The sequence below is a fragment of the Chelonia mydas genome, chromosome 1 (assembly GCF_015237465.2).
Source record: "Chelonia mydas isolate rCheMyd1 chromosome 1, rCheMyd1.pri.v2, whole genome shotgun sequence".
In the NCBI taxonomy this organism is placed as follows: Eukaryota; Metazoa; Chordata; order Testudines; family Cheloniidae; genus Chelonia; species Chelonia mydas.
This window is the reverse complement of record NC_057849.1, coordinates 165412334-165439748: the sequence shown is the minus strand read 5'-3', so window position 1 is coordinate 165439748 and position 27415 is coordinate 165412334. Positions and strand designations below refer to the sequence as shown.

At 39.6% G+C, this 27415-nt stretch overlaps 1 long non-coding RNA gene across 1 annotated transcript in view; it reads right to left on the bottom strand.

Annotated features, from left to right (window-relative positions):
- Positions 1-27415, bottom strand: part of LOC122464097 — a 154941-nt gene that overhangs the window by 11699 nt on the left and 115827 nt on the right. The window contains exon 2 of the long non-coding RNA XR_006287973.1: positions 8471-8689. This is a non-coding gene — a long non-coding RNA (uncharacterized LOC122464097). The remainder of the gene's footprint in view (positions 1-8470; positions 8690-27415) is intronic.

Below are 27415 nucleotides of genomic sequence, written 5' to 3'. Positions count from 1 at the left end.
AATTACATTTTGTTTCACCACAGAATATCTTGCAACTCAAATATTAAATCAGAAATAAATACTACAGACTACATTAACAGAGATAACTAATCCGCCTCAACCATGGAAATACTTGCAATTAACTAAATCAACAAATGTTATATGAGAAGGCTGGGATTTCTTTAGGAATTGGAGCGAAAAGGACATCTATGTGAGAATCTGTATTATTTCCCTGTTATAGGTAATGCCTGTTGTTACTCTAAGTCAGGAATCGGCAACCTTTGGCATGCGGCCCACCAGGGTGAGCCCCCTGGCGGGTTGGGCCGGTTTGTTTACCTGCCTTGTCCACAGGTTTGGCCGATAGCAGCTCCCACTAGCTGCGGTTCGCCGCTCCAGGGCAATGGGGGCTGAGGGAAGTGGCGCGGGCCTAGAGATGTCACTTTGGCACTTTCAGATATTTTACCAGTTCCTCATTTATAGTGTGGGGATAATAATACTCCCTTTGTCTGTCTGGTCTATTTCATTTGTAAGCTCTTCAGTGGCAGGGATTTTCTCAGACTGTGTCTTTTCAATGCTTAGGGCAATGGAGCCCAGATATACATTAGGGTTCACAGATGATACACAAACAGGATTAATAATAACAGAATGCAGGTTAGGTGCTCAGATGCTTTGGTGGCTGGCTCAGCATAAATGACCAAACAGAGAGATGTAGAGATGCGTGAGAAATGTATTTCTGCTTCTAATATCAGTTTGATTTCAGCGAGAGAGGAGGAACACAGAAGAGGTGCGTTTGCTCTTTTGCCATCCCTGTGCAATAATTGGCAAAGGACATGTGCTTGGATTCCACACAAAGGGAAGCCTATTGAACCTTTTCCATACTGTGAAATATGTAGAAGGGAAAATTGGTAGTGTTGTTACAAGATTGATGGGGAAATGAAGAAGATCAACAACAGTATTAAATTATAGATCACAAGCAAAAGATACAGAATGAGCTGGAAAATGCCAAGAATGTAACCAAGGCTTTTATGAAGGATAGTATTTTCCATTACAGGAAATGCAAAGCATGCTGGAAAACGTTTCTAAAAGCTATCATTTAAAGTATTGGGGTTAGTGGGAAATGTAGACAGGATCTATACTCGAGTCTCATAACTACATGTGAGAATGTGTTCCCTCTTCAGTTTGGTCCCTTTTTAAATGGGGATCCCTTACCAATTCCTATTTTCTATCCACAATTTTGTTGACTGCTTTAAAGAGAAAACTGATATAATCCTCCTTCAGTTTCTATTCCCTTTCCTTCTCAGCTCTCTCCTTTGCCTTCTCTCCTTCTTTAATCTGGTTTCTGACTCAGAAGTGTCCATCCCAGTCTTGTTTGTTATCCCCCCAATCCTGTACCCTCCTAGCCTCCTCTGCTATCTCTTCCTTAGCCTCAGTCAAGCCTTTTCAGCTGGCACCTTTCCTCTGCTTTCATTCTTCCGCATTCCCAAACTACCTTCTCTTGATCCCACCAGCTTCCCAAACTGCCACTTCACCTACTTCATTCCTCCTGCCTCCAAATCTCTCACATGTGCACTCTATTCCCACTGCCTTGTCTTACTCTCCCTTTACCTCTCTCTTGGAACCCCGACAATCCAGCTTCTCCCCACTCCACTCTTTTGGAACTACACTCCACAGTCACCAGTGATCGTTCTGGCCAAATCACAATGCCTCTTTTACATTCTCCTCTATCTGCCATCTGTGACATGGTGGCTCACTCCTGACTTTTAGATACGCCACACCCTCCTTCATCTTCAGGGACTCTGTGTACTTCTGATTCTCTTTCCACTTCTCCATCTGCTCCTTTGGCAACTCCTTCAGTGACTCCCCTTCCAATTTACTCCTCCCTTTCTGACAGTCCTTTAGGGCTCAGTCCTTGATCCACTCCCCTTTCTCCTCCACACTTTATTCCAGAGTGACCTCATCCAAACACAGTACTTCAGTTACCATCAGCTGTTTGCAGATTTTCCTCTCCACCCCAAACTTCTCCCTCTCTCCTCAGTGTTTCATCTCCTGAAGCAAGCTTAAACTTTTGCAAGCTCAGTTTCATTGTGGTTAAAACTGAACTCCATTGTTCATGCTTCTTTCTCTTTGGCCTTCCCACCTCTTGCTGCAACTTCCTCCAACCTATCCTGTCTCCACCTGAGCACTGTTGAAAACCCCATCCTTAAAAAGAATAATAATATTTACATTTTCTTGGGGAAGCAGGCAGTTTTTGCTTAACATGTACTGTCACACTTCAATATGCATGTCATTTTAAATTCTGCTTGACTAACTTCTTTATAATCTGTACTTTAAATGAAAAACAAATTTCAGTTTAGCTCCATTCAATGTTGTAAAAAGGCTTGCCTTTTCTCATTGGCAGTCACAAAAGTGCATGAAGTATTTCAAGCAGCCTGACCTCTGAATTACATAAACAGAAAGAAATTCAATTGCTTGGAGCATATGAAAAACAGCTTTTGACCTTATATTGGAGGCACACTTGAAAGACTAATTATTCATACACAAAAAAATTGCTCAATGTTCCACCTTGAAAATGTTCTGAGAGAGAAAAGAGATGGATCATTCAATATAATTCGGCTATAATAAACAATTACTAATTTTTGTAATTCCTAGTTTTTCTAATAAATGTTGTTGGTTCATTTTCATTTGGTTTGATTTGAAATATATATCTCGAAATGCTACTGCCTATGTTTTTTAGAATGCTCAGTAGCAAGCAGAATTTACTTCTTCAAAATCAGATGGGCAGCCGTGTTAATCTGTATCCACAAAAACAACAAGGAGTCCGGTGGCACCTTAAAGACTAACAGATTTATTTGGGCATCAGCTTTCGTGGGTAAAAAACCCACTTCTTCAGATGCATGGAGTGAAAATTACAGATACGAGCATAAATATACTGACACATGAAGAGAAGGGAGTTACCTTACAAGTGGAGAACCAGTGCTGACAGGGCCAATTCAGTCAGGGTGGATGTGGTCCACTCCCAATAACTGATGAGGAGGTGTCACTACCAAGAGAGGGAAAATTGCTTTTGTAGTGAGCCAGCTACTCCCAGTCCCTATTCAAACCCAAATTAATGGTGTTAAGTTTGCAAATAAATTGTAGCTCTGCAGTTTCTCTTTGAAGTCTGTTTTTGAAGTTTTTTTTGTTGCAGGATGGCTACTTTTAAATCTATTATTGAATGTCCAGGGAGATTGAAGCATTCTCCTACTGGCTTTTGTATGTTATGGTTCCTGACGCCTGATTTGTGTCAATTTATTCTTTTATGTGGAGACTGTCCGGTTTGGCCAATGTACATGGCAGAGGGGCATTGCTGGCACATGATGGCATATATCACATTAGTAGATGTGCAGGTGAATGAGCCTCTGATGGAGTGACTGATGTGGTTGGGTCCTATGATGGTGTTGCTAGAGTAGATATGGGGACAGAGTAAGCAACGGGGTTTGTCACAGGGACTGGTTCCTAGGTTAGTGTTTCTGCAGTATCGTGTGTTGTTGCTTGTGAGTATTTGCTTCAGGTTGCGGGACAGTATATTTATGCCTGTATCTGTAATTTTCACTACATGCATCTGAAGAAGTGACTTTTTACCCACGAAAGCTGATGCCCAAATAAATCTATTAGTCTTTAAGGTGCCACCAGACTTCTCTTCTTCAAAAAAGCTCTAGACCTACAAGTCATAGGTCTCCACTCACTAATTATAAACTTACAAGGGATATAATCTCTCAAACTTTAGGGCATGAAGCCCTAAAGTCACTAACTGTCTGAGGTTAGAAGAAATTTTCCATATATTCAGGTGTTTGCAAATTGTCCAGTAGGGGATGACTTGCCTATATTATTTGGAATAGTTTCAGGCTCTTTTATTGCTAAGATTTTTTCTTACATTTTACTAGTAAGGAAGATTGGTCATATGCTTAAGGCACTGGATTGAGATTCAGGAGATCTGGGTTAAATTCACAGCCTGGCCACAGACTTCCTTCTCTGACCTTGGGCAGATCACTTAGGCACATGCTGAACTTTAGCACTGGTGAGTTCAATGGGACTGTACTCTCAGTTCAGCCTGCGCATAAAGGTTTGCAGGTTCAGGGTCAAAGTCCAATAGGGACTCAGTTCTCCATCTATAAAATAAGGATAATAATTCTTCCTTTCTCCCACCCTTTTTCTGTCATGTCTATTAGACTACATGCTCTCTAGGGCATGGATTCTCTCTTAAGACTTGTCTACACTAGAAAGTTTTACCACTTAAACTATATCGGAATAGTGTATCCCTAGTGTGCATGCAATTATATCAATTTACCAGTGCTTATATGGATATAGCTTTTTCCAGTCCTCGGGGCAGAGTTATGCTATGTTGTTTGTATCACAAATTCAAAGTCTGTACACGAGATCATACTTTTAGATTTTAATTCCCTCCACCACTTTTCTTTTCATCTTTATCCTTTAGCTACACAGAACATCTGCCCTTTTAGCAGAGAGTAAACAAATATTATAAACTGGATCACATTTATAGACTTATTAAAGCAAACAGTGGTTGATATTAAGATCTGGGGACTAGAGATTGTAAATCTCTTCTAAGAACTACCATCTTGTTACGAAAAATGCCCCTAGATAACCCCATGCTTTTACATCCAGGAATCTCTGCAATACATATCCCCCCACCCCTTACTTGTTTATTTTACATTTTTATTTTGATGATCTCTACTTATTTTGTGTTTATCTTCTCTAACAGATAAACCACTGGTGAATAGATCCAGAGACAGCTGGAACGCTGCCCATAAACTGGTTGCTAGCGCTGCTGAAAGTGAAGCAATTGGGTCCCTCCCTTCATTTCTGCTGTGTTGTGTGCCTAGGAATCCAGATTGATTCATTCCAAAACTGAGGTCTCTGAGTTCACAGTATAATGTGCTGCAGTCATGTCCCCAAACTGGCTTCAGCTCAGAATTTTAAGTGAAACAGTATGCTTTTTTCCTTCAGTTCTAGTCTTGCCAGTAAGGAGTTCTGCTAACTGAAAACAAAGTGGGGAAAATAATAGAAAGGAAGGGGGCATTTGTGCCCTGTTACCTATCCAAGAAGCGGAAGGAATAGCCATTAATAGAGAAATAGAGGATGCACAAACAGAGAGTAAACAATTAATTCAGCTTTTTTCTAATGAAACAAATCACATTTGCTCACTCTTCTAGTGATTCCAAATATTGCATGATTGCTTTTAGTCCAAAAGCAACACATTTTTTCAGGGATCTTAAAATGAGCTCTGGCTGGTTTTTTTCAATCTCCGATTTACTAAATGCTTGAGAGATAACAGCCGAACATTCAACATTGCTCGCTTTTAACGTGCTACATCTTTTTCAGTTTTTGCTTTTCTTAGGTTTCTGTTCCCTCAAATTCCCTTTGCTGACAAATTAAAGCCCGTAATGATTTTCTTTGACATTCTAAAGCTTTTCCTCCAACCTTTTCCTGTTTTCCGCCTGGGCCACCTATGCAATGCTAGGAATCAAAGATCTTTCAGATCGCACAATATTAGTCAAGTGTTGGAATCTCAGGCTCTTGAGTCCCACTGGTGATATTCTTAAATCAGACCTATTCAAATTTTTACCCTGCCGGCAAATGCCAGACAGTAATAGAGAATTGTTTTAGGCACTTTTAAAACTTTAGAACAGATAGTGATACTAAGAATGATAATATCAAACAAGTCTAAACTCATCTCCACCCATTACTTCCAGATGCTACTGGTTCCTACCGAGGTAAAATCTCATTCCCATACCATACAATATACAGTGGTGTGGATAAGCTCTCATTGAAAAATCTGGTTCTATGAGAATTCAGGAAACACACTACTTGAATCTCCCCAGTGTTATAAACAAAATGTGCAATATATATTAATTTACCAGGTGTCCCGTATACAGCATAGGGAAATATGGTCACCCAATGCATAGTTGAGATTTCTGACAGCATGAGAATTCCTCAGGTTTGATATGAGTCAAAGAAAATCTCCAGCTAACCCTTTGGTTGCCAAGAAGGCATCAGTCCCATCTTGTGATGCCTGGGTCACTAAAGCCACTTATGTAGTCAATACAGGCAATAGGCAAAATCATACTGCCAGTCTGAAGCGGATGTCATCTAACAGACCTGAATAAGTGTGTGTCCCTTAGCATTTTGTATAAAAATCTCTTTTGTTTTTAGAACAAAACAGAGTCACAAGCCCCATGTTTATGAGATGTAACTCAAGAAACTGATGGACTCCTCATTGAAACTGAGGAGTAGCTGTATGTTTTCCTCATCACAATCTTGTGAATATAATCATTAAAAAACACACCAAAAAGCTGTTTCAAAAACCAAATGAGGTTGGAGAGTGAGGGCTTATCTATATGGGGACATTGACCAGAATAGCTATTGTGGAAAAAGCTGAAAGCAAGAGCTCCCCAGGTGGATGATCTGTTGTGGAATACTTTATTCTCGAATAATTAGTGCATTTCCAAAGCAGAGTACTTATTCTGAAATAAAATTACTTTTATTCTGGAACAATGCTCACAGGCTATTGAAAATAGCTTATTCTGCACTAGCTATGCTCATCAATTTTCCCAGGTAGACAACCCCAGAAAAAAAATGGATTACCTGTCACATAATTTACAAAATATAAGCATTTAAAAAGTTTGGAAATGTATAGTTAAGGCCATCATACATCCTATTCTGCCTACATAAAAAACTATTCTCATAAAGTACAAAGTAATGTATATTTCACCACATCACAACCCTCACTCTGACCCAAAATAAATATTATTCATTCACCAATAATTCCAAAATATAAATCCAGTTCAAAACCCTTTTAGAAAAGAAATATAGAAGTTGTATAATGCTCAGATACTATATATACCATTAATATGCGCGTATGTAATATTTTTTAGATATTTAAAAAATCAGCGATGGTCAAAAAAGGGTAAACCAATTTTGCAGGATGTTTGAAAAAACAGTTTCAATTTTGCACGATGTGAAATGGACCCATTTCCACAAAAGGTTCTGAGAAAAATGTATCAAATATTTTATGTTAGCAATGATAACTATTTCAAATGTGATTTCATTAAAAATTCTGATCAAAAGATATAAATAGAAATGTGGAAACTTTCATGAAAAATTTCAAAGATGTCCACATTTTTTCATGAAAACTTCCATATTTTTAAAGGCCACTTTTTGTCAGAAAAGCTTTCCAGGTGTAATTTTGACAAGTTCCATAAAAATAAAAAAGGTTGCAGGCAGCATTATAGGAGAGCCAATTTCTTCACAGGAATTAAATTACAGCAAACTCTACTTCAAGGACACTGTGAAATGTAAAAATGTCTTGCTCACCATCACGCACTAGTATCTTTGACACTCCTCAGTGATTCGGTTTTATCACACTCCAGAGACTAATTTGCATGCTTTGTGTTAGGAATCCCTTATTAACTACAGATTACATTTTCAAAAACACATGATGCACCATCTTTTATAATAGTCTGTCCTTTGCAGCAGTGGTAAGCCCCCAAGAATACTTACATGTTAAAAGAAGCACTATAATCAATCACTGGGGGCAGAGTACTAATCAGATTATGTTGTCTGATCCTGTTTCCTGATCCTCTGTGGTGGTGCCAATAACACAACCTATGGTAACAATAACGAGAGCTTTGTAGGAAATTACCATGGGAAGAGAATGAGATTTTGTTTCCAGTACCTACTTCTTTAATTCACTCACACAGAAGTCAGTACAGAAGTCACCGAAGCTGAGCCAAACATGACAAAATAAGTGTAAAATTAAAGGCTGAGAGATGAATTATTTGATAATGAAAATGAGAATTTATAATGGAGAAATATTAGTGACTTTTAATCATTGTGTTATGCTTTCTCGGGCTGGGCGTGGGGGTTGGGGTGGGCGGAGCGGGGAAGAAAGGAAACCTCCCAAGCTGAAGGGCATTATTCCTTCAATTATTGTTGCAAGCTCTGCACAAGAGAGGAACAAACAAACAAAGAAACACATCTTATTTCCCAGACAGAGGTGCAAAAACTACTGCTGTGACTTTAGATCCATCATTGCTTCTGGATTCGAAGATGTGGCCTGAAGCTGAAGATTGAGATTGGGTAGACATAACTGCCAAACAGGACAGACACAACATCAACAAATCCCATATTGAGCTTTCCCCATCCATCGTTTTTAACCATTAATTACAGCTGTTTGGGAAATGATTTTTCCTGTGAATAATTTTGACTATTTTGGGGTGGAGGATCATAAAAATATAATTTCTTACTTTTCTTACTGTAATTTTTGATTATTATTGATAGAAATATTTTTAGTCAGATTGTGTGTGTAAGGCAAAGTTGACATTTATTGACACAGCGATAAATATTTAATCCTTCCAAGACTACCCATCCTGTAGAAAGGCTAGGCTGCCTGCAACAGGAATTCTAGCTGCACTGAAACAAAGACAAAACTCACCCGGAGCAGGTTCTTTACATAGAAGGAATCAGTAAAATTGGGAAAGTGATCTAGTCGCCATGCTCTGCCATAGAGGGGATCCAAGTTCTGCTCCAAGTTGAGCTAGGATTGATTAGATAGTGCCTTCCTTCATCCCTTCTGTAGAGGGAATGCCCCATATCCTCTCTGGCCTTTGAGCCATGGAAAGAGTCACATGTTCTGCAGCCAGAACCAGGGCATCTGGAGAGAAGGGAACATGCATGAGAAAACAGTGTGGCTGTGTGTGAGAGACAGAGAAATTGATGTACACAAAATGTATTTTATATGCATAAATAACAAAAGTTTAAAAATCACTTTAAAGTTGCTTTGGCTCTTTCATTTACAAGATAGGATATTAGAGATGTACAATAAGTTTCTCCCATCAACAGTTTAATTGGGATTTTAGCATACGGTCTTGCTGCTCCTCTACACTATTGACTGATCATAAACAGCCCATCTGTAAATAACTATATAAAAGCTACATTTAAACAATGTAACACTAAAGTGATTTAAGACTATAGAAATAAACTACATAAAAGAAATTTAAATAGGGCTTGATCAACTCCCACTGAAATCCAATGGGAGTTTTTCTTTGGACTTCAGTAAGAACTGGATTATGTCCATATAGCTTAACCATCCAGGCTGACATCATGATCTTATCTCACCCCAGTGAGGAAATGTTTCTAGAAGCAAATGAGTGGAACAACAACCACTGATCTGAATTTCCTGGCCTTTGCTGGTTTAAGTTAGGCCCTTAGGGGTAAATTTCCAACTTGATGCACAAAGCTATGTCAGATTACTTTAACATTCAGAAAAGTTACACTATCAGCAAAGTAACCTCCCAAAGTGAATTTCTGGCAGCATCTGCTGGGGATGAGATCTGCAACTCCCATTATTTAGCTTACTAGCCTGTCGTATCTAATCCATTGCTTACCGAAGTGAATATTTACCCTAGTATTATGTCTAAAATAGAGAGGAAGCAGAATGAAATGACCCACTGTCCATTTGCACACGCCCCAATTATTTACCAAACTGCAATGCTGTGGTATTGATCCTTGAGGTGTCACTAGCAGAGTGGCACCACTGAACTAGTAAATTATACATTGCCAACAATGCCATTCCTGGACGACCACATAGACCATAGCACAGCCAACAGCTATTTGAAAGGGAGGCCAGAAATGAAGCCCCAGTCATTTGTAATCTGAGGCGCCAATTGTAATTTTCCAAACCTGTTCAGCCTGTCAGAAAATGAAATTCACGCAAACCTGATAATGGTTTCCAAAGTATGCTCCCATGATTTTGCTATTTTCAAAACCCGAAGTATAGCAACAGTTTAAGTCCTGAGGTCCCACTTGGCTCAGTCTTGACGGTTTTGGTATGTTAAGTTTCATTCTGCACTTTATCTTCACTGCTAGCAACCAAACTAGTCATATCCGTTTCCCCTCTGAAACTCTGCTTTGATGTTTAAATCCAAGGTCACAAGTATCATGATGTGACATGCCCAGTTGGCAAGATGCTGACAATCTGAAGCTGACAGGCACTCAAAGAGACTGGCAGCTTCTCTCAAAGGAATTAAGTCTAGTATAGGACAGAGACTAAACAACCCTCAATTCTTATCGATATGACCAAATTCCACATTGACCTATCAAATTATGCTAACATCATTTAAAATACTTGGCAGCAGATATCACAACATTTACAAATCAAAGTGTAACTTCTGAATGATAAAACAATAATTAGATCAGTATATAGTGTTAGATGCAATGATTTAGCCTATCGAGGATAATTTATTCCTCCAGCTTTAAACACAAATGCAGTTCCCTTGGAGAACTCACAAGCAAAACTGGTTCACACATCATCATACTTTAATATCATCCAGTACGTAAATGCAATATTTTGACACCATGCAATGTTTTTGTTTGCTTGCATGGCTATATCCTGTCAGCAGTTCAATACCTGTCAGCCAAAAACCCTATCTACACTAGGGACATTTTCCTAAAAAATGTCATGATGCGTAAAACCATTACAGAACCACTAACATTAGCAACATTGGGCACCCTAGTATAGAAGGTCACCAGCCACTGTAGACATTTTCAACACTGCATCAATCCTGAGCAGGGTTGGAAGACATGGGTTTAAATCCTGACCCAATTAAGTCAATGGCAAAACTCCCACTCACTTAACTGGGCCAGGATTTCATCCTATGTCTTCAAAACACAAGGAATACCTGGTGATCCATCTGCACTTAGACTCCCAGTGTTGCTAATACTGGTGGAATTGAAATGGTATAAGCAAATAATGTCAAATTTTGAGAAATGTCCCTGGTGTAGACATGACCCAAAAGGGACTCAGACAGAGAAAATCAATGTTACTGGTGATAAGGGTTTGAAAAGAATTCCACTTCACCTAACAATCAACATTCCTCTCAGGTCTAACTCCTATAAAATTGGTTAAATGAAACATATAAAACCACCTAGCAGAGAGCCATGAGATAACTCCCAATGTTATTACACCCCTTGTTACAGAAAAAAAAATGTTTAATATTAAATATTTGCTGAAACCTATTTGATGCCCAATGTTTACAGATTCACTTAGGTGGTTTTACCACGCAGCCAGGACACACAACATGATGGTTGTCTGTGTCTTTGGTTTCTTTGTGGATTTTGGGGGAAAACAAAAAGGTGTGGTCAAAAGTGTCATCAAATCCTCCTGGTGAATGAAACTGTTTTGCAATTTGGAAATATTACTTTGAACAAAATGGAAATCAGCACCACTTGGATTAATTTTTTTGCAGCTCGAGCCAATGTTTTTGATTATGTCAAGACAGGCTCTTGGTGTGTGCAATTTGCCTTTGACATTGCCAGACTGTCACTGACTGTTATGATTTTGCACAAACACCCTCTTTTCCCTCTTTCCTGGAGAAGAGGTAGGACTTTAGTGTTCCTGTGGTTATGCCTGGAATAACCCTACTTGTTTAGCTTTATGTTTGCCCTGAGCTATAACAGGACTGATCACTTTTTTAAAATTAAGCTCAGCAAACTGATTTATAAGCCTTTCATGGAATTTCAGAAAATTTGTGCCAAACACTGTCCTGTCCTTAGTCATTTCACCTATTCCAGTAAATACAATCTTTATCTAGAAACTTTAACTATGTCACATGTGTTCTATGGGCTCATTTGGACCTTGTATTTGGCTATAAAATGTTCATTGCACAACTGTTCGGTTAGCTTTCAAGGTCTTACATGTACCCTCATCTATTTTCTTCATCTTCACGTGTAATCTCTTTCAGGGTAATATAAACATCTCTACATTTGTCCCCATTCCAAAGTAGTAGATAAGAACATTTTTCTTCCTCATATTTAGATTTCAGGGCACCCATGAAAAGGAGTTCTCCTATATGGTTTAAATTTCGTCCTCTGCTCAGGAAAGAATACATTTTCATGGTTCCTATATGGACCTGATGTCTTTTCTTAGGCTTCTTCTGCACTTTAGAACAGTGGTTTTCAACTGTTTTTCGTCTGCGGACCCCTGGGATCCATGGACCACAGGTTGAAATCCACTGCTTTAGATGATTTCTGACACTATGTAGTGCTTCTGGTATCATTCACTGTTTTTTTTCTTTACATGATGTACCCTGAAGGCAGCAGCTCTGCCCCTAAAAAAGGGCTTATGGCCAGATTTCAAAGGTATTTAGCCACTTAAAGACCCAGATAGGCGCCTAGTGGGAGTTGGGCACCTAAAATGCTCAGACACTTTTGAAAGTCCCACTAGGTGCCTATCTGCACCTTTAGGCCATAATACCTTTGAAAATCTGGGCTATAGTTGTTTCAAAACCTGAGAAACCAAAATCACTGGACACTTTTGAAAATCTTGGCCACCTCTGTCTATCTGTGCATTTATGCCATGTTCATCACCCTTATATCAAGCTGTGTTTTAGTATGCTGACTCATGTGAACTTCAGAGTGTTTTTCTTTCTCTCGGAAAAAAACTACTTTCTTCACCCCAGGCTCTGACTGAGGCTCTTGGCTGGTTTTTCAGATGCAGCAGGACGTGCTAGGAAAAGGACTGCAGCAACGGGGAACAAAGAGAAGTCTGGCACACAGGTTTCTTTGAGTGTGCTCTTGAACTTTGTGAACACGGTTATTTCATTTTAGAACAATGTCACTTCTTCAAAAGGGATTTTAAAGAAAACTCAGTATCCACTGCTTGAAAACATATACACCATTTAGTTATCATTGCTATTGAAAAAAAGAAATTATTCCTCCAGGCAGAAACAGACACTTTCCCTTCATCTGAAGACATTGGCTCTGAAACTTGTGATATTACCTTTCTAGCTCAATAATGGGCGGGAGGGGGGAGGAAGTACACAGCATATAGGATTTCTGGAGCCTACGGTTAATGTGAAACTGGCAGTACACAATACCTACGGCTGGAAAGCTTCATTGCTCTTTGCTGCTGAAAAGGCCTATCCCAGCTTGCCAGATTGAATGCTGTCTCCTTCTTACAGATATACTGCACTGGTAAAGAGGATTTTTTTTCTCCCAGTGGAAGTTTCACAGAATGCACAAACTATACATGAGTTTCAATCCAGCTTCAATTTTGCTAGGAGAGTTGAGCTCACAAGGCAGTGCACAGATCTGAGACACCTGTTATATAATACAAACACTGAGTTGACTGAAGTCACAACAGAGTTTTCTTGCCACCGTTAAATCCCTAACATGTCATCTAAACAACGAGGGTTCAGTTATGGAAAACAAGAGTAGAGAACAGCCTTGTAAGCCTGTGTGCTCCCGCTCCCACCAGTTGATCACCTACCACTCCACATAAGTCACCCCTGGACTACATGGTATTGCCTTAATCGAGTCCACACTGGAATTGGACGATCTAGAAATGCGATAATCAAGTGATGCTACATCACTGGCCCCAGTACCTGTGACCAAAGCAAGCGCCTCAAAATATGAAACATCTCCTGTGATGCCAGCTGTTTGAGTGTGAATGCTCTTTCAGTGACCTGGAGCAGTGGCTCTCAACCTTTCCAGATTACTGTACCACTTTCAGGAGTCTGATTTGGCTTCCATATCCCAAGTCTCACCTTACTTAAAAATGTCCTGCTTACAAAATCAAACATAAAAATACAAAAGTGTCACAGCACACTGTTACTGAAAAATTGCTGACTTTCTAATGTTTACCATATAATTATAAAATAAATCAATTGGAACATAAATATTATACTCACATTTCAGTGTACAGTATATACAGCAGTATAAACCAGTTATTTGTTTGTATGAAATTCTAGTTTGTACTGACTTCGCTAGTGCTTTTTATGCAGCCTATTGTAAAACTAGGCAAATATCTAGATGGGTTGATGTACCTCCTGGAAGAACTCTGTGTACCCCCAGGGGTACACGTACCCCTGGTTGAGAACCACTGACCTGGAAGAGCGTAATGATTGGGCAATTGCACATGCACAGATGTGGCAGGAAGCAGTATGAGGACACAACAAGAAGAATTCAGCTTCAGCAAATTTCTCCTCCATTACAGAAAATATTTTAGCCTGAACATTTAAATAATGCTGAAATTTTCATATCTGAAGTTGTATCCTATGCAAAAAAAGACAGACTCAAAACTTTTAGTTTGTAATGCAATACAGTGTTATTTTACTTTAAAGAAATAAGTGAAAGAACGAGCCCAAATAGGAAAGTATAAAGAGATCGGTTGAATCCTAATGGATGAAATGAATCTCATATGCTACTCTGAAAAACCTAAAAATATTGGTTTCTAACAGAATTAGTAATTTCTTAATTCTTGTCTTGTTCATGAAAGACAGAAGACTCCTGCTGTAAGGGAATATGCTTCAAGGAGGAAGCTACTCCAATCAAATCAAGAGGGTATGAGAACAGTTGGAAGTCCCAGATGTTATTTGGATAACAGTTTATACAGGTCACCTCGGAAAGGCTGAAAACAATGGGTAGGACTATGCCCTACCCTTACAATGCTATTCAGGAGTATAAGAGGGAAAAGCTCCTTCTTACTCCGTACATTAGCTACCTGCATTGCAGGGAAGGTAGTAGTCTCTGTAGGGCTGCTTCTTCCCTTCCTGTGCAGGTGGCTGGGGAACTGGCAGGTGCGGCTGGAGCCTTGGCTCTTCCCCTCTAACATGATGGCCAGCAATTTATTTCACCCCCAGAACAATGAGCGATTACTTCTCCTTTGAGGCTCACAATGCCCTCCCTAGTCTTATCATGGGATGACACAGCTACATGCCTTACTCAAGGCAGATTGTAATGTCATTACCTAGTCCAAAGAGGGAATGTTATTTAAACATAAAGCAATCTGAAAGCCTTTAAAGTCAGCATATTGCTTGCCAGTCACCTATTTAAATGCATTACCCAAAAAAGTACAGAAACATGTAGAAATAAACCCTTTCAGGCATCAGCTATTCAAAGTCCATAGAACCTGAGACTTTATAAATAGATCCATTTCTGATCAGCCGTAATGACCTGAGTGGAAGAACACGCCGCAGAGCTACTGTTGTTTCGGTCTTCATTTTTGAGATAGGGAATCCAGGAAGCTGTTGGGCTTTTCTTTTAAATGGGGTATAACATTACATTAATGGACCAGGAACTTACGGTCCAATAATGCTTTACAACTTCTGAAATGAACATCTTGGCTTTGCCTCAGCATCTGTCAGTAGTAGGCACAAACTGTATTCCATTAATTTTATCAGCATGGAAAGACGAATGTCCCATTAGTGACTTTTTAGAGCATGATAGTAATGTTCCAGCAGCTTAACGCATATTGAAGAGGCTGAATAATGACTGAAAGGAAAGCCTGCAGGCAATCCAGCAGAGCCTTTTGCCTAATGTGCTATAAAAGTTGTTAACACAGTCAGATTATGTTGTCAAAATTGCAGAATTTTATATTTAACTTACTAATAAGATGTTATCTAACTTTAATATGCAGTAAAGCACATTAAATTTGTAGAACTCATGTCCCCAAGAGACCCTAGCAGCGAGAATAAGTAATTTTGCACCTTTGCATCATATTGGGGACCATTTAAAAAGCTATCACATTAACAACTAGGTAGTGTAAGATGAAAGCTGCTAATATCGCCAAGAGACACTTACATAATACAAGAATGGAATTAGTGAGAGAACAGTCATCAATTGTCTTTCAAATTACAAGATTAATTTAGCACTATTTGTGGACAGGTTTGTGACTAGACAGATTAATAACAGGAGGCCCAGATCCAACTTCCATTGATGTTAACAGGAGAAGGTTCAGGCCCTTCGAGAGACTTGGGCTACGAAAATTGAGTGATGGGCTTTATTTATAAAGTTGTCTGGGGTTGCTGAGCATTTAGCTCCATGTGGCTACACTGGCTCATGAAACCAAGAGCTCAAAGTTGTTTTGCACTACTGGCCACAGAATTCAAAGTAAGATATGCTTATGTGTATTTTAGAAGCACCATTTGAAGCTCCATACTCAAGATTGAAATGAGTTTTATACTTAAAGCAGGGATTCATCTCCTTTATTATGTATGACATATACAGTATATATCTTCCCTAGAATGACAGTACTTACTCTTTGAGTATAGAGTGGCTATCTTGAGAATTTACAAGTAAATTTGTTAATATAAAGAAGATGATGCATGCCAACGTAAGACCAAGACACTGACAGACACTCTGGGAGAGGGATCAGTCAGGAGAAGGGCAAGTCCTTTAATGTACACAATGGCTGAGAGTGTTATTTGAATGCTATTATGTACCTAAAAGGCAGTGGGTAACAGGAAACTGACAATGAACACAAAGATATGGGCCTACCAGACATATGTTCTGAGCTTGCTGCTGTATGGTGGTGTGGGCTGGACCACCTACAGCTCAACACCTTCCACACCCACTGTCTTTTTCATATTTTAAATATCAAGTGGGAAGCCAAAGTTCCTGAACTACTTGAGAAAGCTAGTAATGTGCTGATTTCATCTTCTGGCCCTGCACTTTAGGCCTGCATTATCTGTGGCAAGCATTCGTCCCTCAAGAATTGGACTTTTTAGCAACTTGAGACGCTGCAGCAGGACACACAGTAACTGAACTGCTTTGGCACTTACACCATCATCTTTCAAGATGGATGGCTTCAGTATCCACCTAAATGTAGCAGCCCAGATCACCACTTACTACATAAATACCACAGAAGGAGAGCTGAATGGTGGGGAAAAGTGGCTCCAAATGAGTCCCCTGCAATGAGTGAAAGGACATCTCAAACCTCTTTTGCACCCTTTTATGTTTATTCACCAGGACTATACTAACAAAAGTTGGGGTGTGCACCTAAATGACTCACTTTGTTTTAGTGCAGACTGAGTAAGTCACGGGCCACAATAAATCCACACACTATGTACAGCCAAAAATTTACCCTCTTGTTGGGTACTGGCTTTATTAACAAAGAAATTAACAATAACATGACAAAGTTCAGCTCAAGCCTTCTGCCCAGGGTTGGCTGCTCTTAGGATTCTTGCCTCTGAACTACACAGACCACCCTCTAGAGCCTCTCTCTCTACAAACACTCCCACCTCTATTATAACCAGTGGGGGGTTCAACCACCAGCCTCAGTGTGTCAGCAGAACCTACCCCACCCTTTCCCAGCAGGTTCAATACATGCTAACAGCCTGAGGTGTTTCAGGGGAAAACTACCAGCCTGTTAAACCTCGGGCGTGTCTACACTGGCCTGCAGTTCAGACTAAGTGGGTGTGAATAGCAGGTGAACTTGGGAGCTTTAAGTTCACACCTGTGGCCTCCACACAGTGGGGAAGGGAGGGCATCCCAGCATCGCACTTTGGTGTGCACTGCCATCCACACCACCTTAGTCCAAATTGCTTGGCAATGTAAACAGACCCTTAGTTACCTGTTCCCTGCCCTCTCTTTGGCTTTATGTATGTGACCAGGCAGGACTATCTTGGTGGACATGTAGCAGCATTCTCATGAATAGAGGGAGCTGTGAACATAGAGGTGGGAATGTGGGAGTACAGGAGGAGGGAGTGAAGAAGAGGAGCAGCAGAAGAATGGGGATAGAGGAAGCAGGGGGTTCAAGAAAAGGCGAATGAGTGAAAGAAGGATGGTTAAATAGCAATAAGGATGGATGGTCAGAGCAATTAAAGGGCAGTGGCAATAAAGATGGAACAATTAATTGGCAATTGCAATAGTACCTGTGCCCAAGAGAGAGAGCGTGAATGCAGTCTGGTGGGAGGAATGGATGACATCAGCGAGTGAAGCAGTGAGATGTTAAGACAGCGTGGAGTGAGTATGTATGGGCAGGCCCCTTCACTCATCTACTTTTCTGTTCCTGCTGCTGCTGCTCTTCTTCTTTAGCCTTCCTTGCCCTTCAGCATTATACATGGCACAGGTTTTCAGCTGTTATTTACAGTGACTACACCTTCCAAACAAATGCCAAACCCTGGCTAGACTCAAAAAATTATTTATTTGTCACTTTGTTTTGATTGGAAAACCACAGTATAAATATTGTACTTACAGGGCAGAACCACAGGTTCCTTGTTGAGTGTGTGTATGTATACAAATTTGTATTTGGGTCCATGTCATGCTGGTGTCAAAGCAGACAGAGGGTACAGTAGCTCTAGATCAATTACATCTTTTCATTCTTAAATGTCAGTAAACATGAGCTGAAAACCAAACCTATAGTAAGTGCCACTTACAACAAAATCAAGGAAAATGAACGAGCTAAACCACAAGTAGAGAAAAAAAAAGAGCAGATGCTGAGACTCCAGCCGTACAGCATAACCTTCTCTCAGCTAGACTAGACTTGGGCTCCAGGAACCTGATTCTCCATACCCTAGGTCTATCCTGGTATATTTCCACTGATTTCAATAGAGTTACTTTTGATTTAAAGTACACTGGTGTGAATGAAAGGAGATTCAGGCTCACTAACTCTATAAATGTTTTACTGCCAATCCAGCACCAACTGCCAATAGAATAGAATTCAGAGCTCAAAACTTTACTCGGCAGAAGCAATTACTTAGTCTAAGGTGCTCTGAATTTTGGGCTAGATTCCCTCCTGTACTGAGACCCATTCAGCATGCACTGGTGGTGAGGAAGAGGGAGTGTGTTGCAGCTTTCTGACTCTCAAGTCACATGTGCTCTCATTCTGGCTCGTCCATATGCTGTGCTAGGGGTCAGGAGCTATCTGAAAGCTCCTTCTGGAGAAGAAATTCTCAGCTAAACAGTTACAGCCAGCATCTGGATTCTTTGTGCTACATGAGTAATGCAAAGAAACCAGTTTCCTGAGAAGAACGTAGCCCTTTACATCTTGACTAATCAAGACTAATGTAAATGTTGAGAGAGACAAGGTGGGTGAGGTAATGTCTTTTATTGGGTGAACTTCTGTTGATGAAAGAAACAAGCTTGCGAGCTCAACAGTAGTTAAACTGACTGAATTCAGTGTAGATCAGGCCTTAATGGGTTACAGATTGTTGTGATGAGACTTAAAACCATTGTCTCTATTGAATCCATGATTTCTGGTGTCTAGCAGAGTTATGAATTCAAGCTCCCAGGCTTGTCTTTTGAAGATGTGCAAATTTCCTCTGAAGACTCCACCAATAGATTGCATCATGGAATGGGCCACCCCAGTTTCCTGATAAAACCTGCTTCAACACAGGAAAACAAACAACTGACCACGCACCCCTAGCTGTCACCTACCAGCCCACACTGGAACTCATGTGGGGTATCATCAAACAATTACAACTGTACTTAATAGGGACCACATCCTGAAAGAAACCTTTCAGAAACCTCTTCTTATGGTCTTCAAATAACCCTCCAACCTTGCCAAGCTTATCATAAAAAGCAAGCACAGACCAAGACACACCAACTCAAAGCAGCACCAGACCCTGCCATAACAACAGATGCAAAACCTGCAGGCATATCTCCACTGCTATGATAATCACACAACACATATTTCAATATACCTGGGTCCTACAAGTGCCTACCACAACATTGGGTTTACCTCATCCAGTGTATCAAATGCCCCAGCAAAAACTATGTGTGTGAACCTAGATAATCTCTATGCTCTTGAATGAACTCACAAAGAAAAATGATAAAAGGCAGAAACACCCTATCACCCATTGACAAGCACTTTCACAAAATGATCACTCTATATCTGACCTCTCAGTCCTTGTCCTCAAAGGAAACCTGCACACCACCTTCCAAAGATGAGCCTGGGAGCTTAAATTCACAACTCTGCTAAGCACCAAAAATCATGGACTCAGATACACTGGTTGTTTGTCTCATTACAACAATCTGCCATCCACTAAGGGCTGGTCTACATTCGAAAATTAGATCAACAAAGCTACTTCGCTCAGGGGGGTGAAAAATCAACACCCCTGAGCGATGTAGTTAAGCTGACATAACCCTTGGTGTAGACAGTGCTAGATCAACAGAAGAATCCCTCTTTCTTTGCTGTAGGTAGTGTCTACACTGAAGTGCTACAGCAGCACACCACTTGTCTTCAAGAGTAGACAAGCCCTAAACACCCCTGAGAATTCTTCCATTGACCTAGCTACTGCCTCCTGGGGAAGTGGCTTTACTACAGCGATGGAAGAACCTCTCCCACCACTGTAGTAAGTATCTACACTGAAGCACTGCAGTTGTGCTGCTGTAGTGTTTAAGTGTAGACATAGACTAAGGCCAGGTCTACACTACAGACCTATATTGGTATAACTACATCACTCAGGGGTGTGAAAAATCCACATCACTCAGGGATGTGGATTTTTCACACCCCTGAGTGACGTAGTTATACCAACCTAATCCCCAGCGAAGACAGCCTCTCAGGGAGGTGGATTAACTAAGTTGATTGGAGACGCGCTCCCGTTGGCGTAGGAGCATCTTCACTAAAATGTTACAGCTGTGTTGCAGTAGCGCTGTATGTGAAGACAAGCCCTAACTTTCCTCTGGCCTGTGATTGCAAAGGTGTTAATTGCCCACTTCACCTGGAATAGTCTCTTGCAACATGTGTCAACTCCTTATGCTTAACAATCTGTTCCACATTGTATTTAGCTGTGACATTCTGATTACCTTTCCCAGCTCTGAGAAAGAGCTCTGACTAGCTTGAAAGCTTTTCTCTTTTACCAACAGAACTTGGTCCAATAATAAATATTACCTCACCCAACTTGTATCTCTCATATCCTGGGACCAACATGGCTACAGCAACATAGCAAACACTAATGTAAATGTTATTTTGACCATCTTGTTTGTGCTCTACCAACTAATCCATCACTTCTGGGACTATTTCTACCTTTCCAAATGTCTAAAGTGACTTCAAATGGCCACAATTAAAGAAAACAGCACACCAAAGGAAATATTTGCTACTCGTCTACTCAGAAAGCAAAAGTGGAATTTTCCTACCAGGATTAAACTGGGCCAAAGGCTGGATAACATTCAGTCTTAAATCAATAACAGTTTAAATTCTGATATCTTACTAAACATTCAAAACTAGAATTATGAGCTTTATATTAGAGATGATAGGACATTTTCCATAACATAAAACTTTTCTGTGGGAAAATTTTGTATTGCCAATATTTTTTCCACTTTCCATTGGGAACATCAAAACAAAATATTTTGTTTTGGGTTTGATTGACCCAAACTGAAACATTTCAATCTGTCAAGTGGAATTAAAATATTTCATACTGGGACGCATCAGCGTTAATCTGTGTTCATCTGAGCTGCTGTGGTGAGTTACTGGGTATTATAGTTCAGGCATCTCATGCCTCCATTCTTCCCAATAGGGCATGCTCCCAGTCTGGACTACCTTTCTCATGATGCGCCTTGGCCTCCTCTCTAATTGAATTGCCATGTTGCATCATAAGAACCATATGACCATGGTGCATCATGAGATATGGAGTACAGCTGGAAAGCCCAGACTACTGAGGAGAATGGGGTCATGAGTTATACAAACTACAACTTCCATGAGGCACCACAGCAGCTCAGTGGGACATAGATTAATGTTCAACTGAGCTAAAAAGAAACATTTCAACATTTACATATCCAAATGTTTTGGAATTTTACGATCTGCAAAACAATTTTGGCATTTCATTTTTTTGGTCCTGATTCAGGGTGAAAAGAAAATGTAAAAATATTGGAATTTCCTATAGGATGGAAATTTTGATTTTTGACGAGTTCTGCTTTATCACATTGGGAATGGCAGATACTCAGCTTTCTAGTGGGACACAGCACTCATTTGTAGCCCAGGAAGATGCCAAGAAATCAAGTTATACGTTTGTAACATTGTTATATAGCTACTATGTAATTTTTAGAGGTTTGTGAAATGCTGTTTTTCTCTTTGAGTCCTGTATAGTTACACCTGGTTTTATAGCAGAAAGAGACTAAAAAATAGTGCCAATAATATCTGTTTAAACAAACATTTCTAAAATAATAGTTCTGTGAAATTCTGTGGCATAAACAGATGGTGTACTGTGGCATAAAGATTTATGGACACTTGTTTGGAATGACTTGCACAACCCAGTCATGGCTGAGTCACTAACAGATGCATCTCCAGTCCAAGTGGTTAAAATCTTTATGACACCATAGCATCATGTATTCTCTCTGTACATATAGGAGGGCTTTTCATTGTCCAAACAAAACAAATGTATGGAAAGTTCTCTGTCCTTCTGTAGCCTAGTGATTGTGCTTACCACTATTCTATGCTTTGCATTATATTTTGCTTTAATATATTTGGCAGTAATGCAAGGAACCTACAGGCTTCTATCCTGTAAGACATTGGCTTCAGCAGTTAGCCTGAGGCTTGAGGCCTACAAACTTTGGCATAGATAAACTTAGGTAACTCATAAGTTTTGGGGAACTGGAAGTAGAGTGTAAGAGAGGATTTTTGTCTCTAATGACTTCAGCCAACCACAGAACATGAACTGACACCAGCTTCTGGAAGGTTTTGGATGGAACATCTGACCTCAAGAGTGCCATGGCAAAGAATTGACCTATATGATAATGGGGTGAAATAATAAATACACTAACCTATAGAAGAAGGACACCTTAACATTGGTAAGGGGAGGAAATACAAATAAGGAAGAGGCGAGAAACCCCTACTAAATATGCATTAGACATGGTAACGTCCGTGTAACGTATTATAAAAATGGTATCCCAGCCTGGGGGCAGTAGGAGAGACATAGAGAGATGTAGCCATTGGGGGCCAGAATGATGGCTACTGGTGAAGATGAGGAAGGTGATGATGATGAGGAAGATAATGGCTAAGATTTCAGGTTGTTCTGCAAGGGATGGTGTGAGTATGGATGTTCAGATATATGTTATGTTATATGTTCAGATGTTTTTGTATTATCTCTATCTACCTTACTGAGTTAGAGTGTGTGTGACTTTGCTAATTGTATTATTACAATACATTATTTATTTGTAAATATAAAAAAGTTCCTATAGTGTGTGTTTTGCAACAGTGCACATCGGGGTTCCCAACTATATAATAATTTTAACAATACTGGGCCTGATCTTGGGACAAGAAGCTGTCAACTCCCAAATTAATAACTAGGCATTTTTATTCATAATCTATAGATCAGGCTACACTTCTCTTCACATAAATACTTTCAATTTCTCCAGTGTGCCAGCAATCTCATGAATTTAACCACCTAATCTCCATAGTGGGCAGGACAAAGGGAATTGTTATAAGGGTAGGCCTGGGTGGAGCATGCTCACTGGCCTTACACCTATATATCTTCTATAAATCCAGGTCAATCTTTTGGTCTAAATTGGCAACTGCTGAGTTGGCTGCTGTCCCAGGAAACCACTATTTCAAATAAATCCTGATGAAAGAGAAAAAAAAATCTGTTTTTCTTTTAAAAATAACAAAAACTACTGCTGCAGCAGCATAAAAAGGCAAGGGCTTTTAGCTGATGGTCGTAAGAATGTGTTCAAATTTAAACCAGAGTGTAAAAAACTTCCCAGTTTGCCATTTAAAATTCCGTAGGACAGGTCCCCAGCTGACGCAAAATTGTCAGAACTCCTTTGGAGGATCTGCCGTTGAATGTATACCTGATTTAAAAGATTTGTCTCCATCTGTATACTATGAAGGGCAACATGATGGGAGTGTCCTTGCCCAGCCGCCACACCTTCACTGCCCAATAAATTGATTTAAGGTCATAACATAAGAATGGCCATACTGGGTCAGATCAATGGGCCACCTAGTCCAGTTGTCTTCGGACATGTGGCCAATGCCAGGTGCTTCAGAGAGAATGAACAGAACAGGTAATCAAGATTTGTTCAACATCAGCCAGTGCTAATTGCAAAATGAAACTGAGAAACTTTAATTAATCTCACAGAAAATGCTCTAGGTATGATTGGAAATATTCTATGTACAGTGCACACTTCAGTAAATATTTCATAGCTTTTAATGGCCCTTTTAATTTATGTTTGCTATAGATTTAATAAGTTATAGCCAGATGCCACCCTTAACTCATTCAAAGAATTTCCATCAAAAGCATTGATAAAGGGTAATAAGGGACCCTAGTTTTGCACAACGGAAAATGAATCTGTCAGAGGTACAACAACTCCCTATTGGCTCAGGAGAGTGTAATTTGCATACCAGCAGGAGTGAACTGAGTCCATGAAATTAATAAAATACACATGAGCTAATTACATTTATTGAACAGAAAGATGCAACTGTCAAAGTAGCAAGTGAAGTGGATGGATGTTTGAGTCTCACTTACAAATTCTATATTCCTAATAGAAATTTGGCAGATTGTGTTGGTTTATGGGTCTGTACTGCAAACAGTCTAGTGAAGCTTAATCCTGAAAAACAGTATTGAAGTGAGAGGAGGATGAAAATGTGGCATTGGTACAAACTGAGACATGTTAATAAAGCCTGTGGATTATCTTTAACAATGTCACATCTTGCCAACTTCTTTCTGAAGGCCTTTAATGATGCTACACCCTTTTTGAAACACATCAATTTTCACAAGGTGAACTTTCCACTTTTGAATGTTAGCTCCTCTTTTTTCTTTTTTGGAAGATGGTAGTCTCCTTTCTAGCATCTATACCCCACATGTGCATAAAAGAACATATATGCCTGAAGGAGATTTAACTGGAAGAAAAAACATCAATGGTAGTTCTTATTATTTTCTACATCTGTTATAGGTCAAGTCTGCAGATAATTTGGAATAGGCCTATAGCTTATTTATGAAATAATAAGACAAGATAGAAATGTGCTGTGCTGTTGCAAGTTGCAAAACTGAACAAAACTGTCCATAAGGTATTATATGGACATTAAACAACATAGTATTTTTTAAAGTCAGTTTGACACTCTGTGTTATACAGAATGGGGTACGACAGAAACAAGGTATTTTCCTATATTGAATCCCAAGTCTGCAAAGTGCTGAAATTTCAATGAGTTGGGTGTTCAGCGCCTGGAAGAGCAAGGCCCCACTAGGAAATCATGTTCAGTTGGAGAGTTAAAGTCCAACATGGATCTTAACAGCTCGCCAGTCTTATTAGACTGTAGTACCCACAGAAATTGCTACAGCTTGCTCTTAGGAAATACTCATAAACACAGCATGCCACCACCTAGTTTATGAGGTCTTTTTCTGAGGAAAAGTTAAATCACTTCACTACATAAAGTAGACTGAAAGGTACACAAATTATGCAAGAGTTGGATGTGTGTGAAGTGAAATATGAAATTGATATGCCATTGGAAAGGACACACTCTAGCAAAACACTAAAATAGTCTCAAGGAACATAATAACGGACATAAGGACTAGTAGCCTCAATCTTGATGACTTGAAAGGTTACACAGAATTTCAGCAACTTATAGGGCTCAAATCTTCCCCAGAAGGTAATTTTGATCATCTGTGTTTACTCTAAAGCCATCGTAATAATAATATGACTCTTCTGGGAAAAAAAGGCAACAACTGGAAACTGCTACTGATTTGGAAACTCCATGTTTACAAGCCAATCTAAACATTTCCTGGAGTCAAGGAGTTTCTACATGAGTTCAGTTCTTGGTTGTGTTTTACTTTTAGTTACAAAGATGTAGTGATTGGAGGAATAATTGGGTATATGCTTTTTCCATTGCTCCCTTTATTGTAACAAGTGTGAGGGTTTTAAGAAATGGGCTCAAAAGCTGCGTCCAGAAGGACTATTTTCATGCGCCATCGTGGAATTGAACATTCAGATGCAGAGTTACAGTTACATAAGGAACTACAGCTGAGTCACCTCAGTTCCTATCAACTGCAGAAGCAACCTAGTTGGGACTTTAATTTAGTCACTTAAAAGCATGTTTTGTTTTATTTGCAATCATACCTGTCTTTTTTAGTCTTGCTTAAATCTCTATTCTTTGTTAATACATTTATTTTTGTTTTATTATAAAACCATCTCAGTGAGGTGTATTAAAGTGAAGTATGTCAGCTAAATCAATGGAATTGTTTATGTTCTGTCTCTTTGGAGGCAGCAAACGAGCATTTCTGTGAGTGTCACAGGGAGAGGGACTAAAGACACCGCAGAGATGTGTCTCTTGGGAATTAGGGTTCACTGATTTGTTACCTGCAAGGCAAGGTTTAGACTAGCAGAGTCCTGAAGAATTTGCTAGCTAGACAAGGCAGAGAGGCTGGTATCTCAGGGAGCTGACACACAGTTTAGCAACAGCAAAACTCTCACTTGCTGGGTCAGAGAGGCTCACACCTGAAGAAGAGCTCTGTGTAGCTGGAAAGCTTGTCTGTTTCTCCAACAGAAGTTGATCCAACAAAACATTAAATTACTTCACCCATCTTCTCTAATATATAGATTTGACATTAAATATATATTTACTACTTATATTTACTACTACTGTATCTATAGCATATGTAAAGAAAAAAGACTATAATAGTAAATGTTGGAATATATACCCAGAACAACAGTAACATACTGTAGACAATGATGTTTTTTTTTACTGCTCAGAGAGGTTGCAGATTGACAGAATGTTCTGCAATAAGCCATGAAGCAGACATCTTGTCTACTCTGTGTGTGTGTTTGTGTGTGTGTGTGTGTGCGTGTATATATATACACACACACACACATAAACACACACATCTATATATATTTATATAAAATGTTCCATACTGCTTGTCTTTTAGTATCTCTGTTTAAAGCATGTAATGGCGCAAAGTAGTTAATATTTTCTGCTTGTGTATACACGGTATTTCCCCTTATTTATTTTCTTTGATGGTTACAGACAGGGAGGTTTCATTTTCTGAAGTTTGGAATTTTTTGTTGGTTCTCCTTTTGAGTCAGGCTCAAGCTTTGCAGCTAGGGTGATCAGTGAAATGTAACTGGCAAAATATTCTTGCACAAGGAATGCTCAGTTCTTAACCCACTAATTTTAGGGTAGAACTATTTCTGGACATGCTATGAGCCTGTGTACTGATTAATCTCTTAGTCTGTCAGTGCAAATGCTTTGGTTCAAACGGTCTATATACAGATGTTTTCCATACACTGGATGAGGTGGCCTGGGGTTCCCAGAATTGTGAGTAACTAATATGTTACCCTTCTCAGCCTCAGCAAGTGCTAAGCTGTGTGACAACTCCCTGAGACCCCAGTCTGTCTGCCTTGCCAAACAAACGCCGCAGGACTCTTCCAGTCCAAACCTTGCCTTGCAGGAAACAGAAATTTCTTCCTGCAGTGTCCAGCCCTCTCCAGGAACACTAACTGAAGATATTAATTTTCCTCCTCCTTTAAAGGGATAGTAACAGCAGTTTACTAATTTAACTGGGGTTTGACAAATGTTCTTAAAACAACCACAGCACTGAATTTGTTTATAGTAAACATAAAACATGTTCATTAAACAAAAAGTCATAGGTTTAAAGTGATACCAAGTATAAGGAGTAAAGATAGAAATAGTTACAAACAAACAAAAATAAAAATACGCTTCTAATTTCAG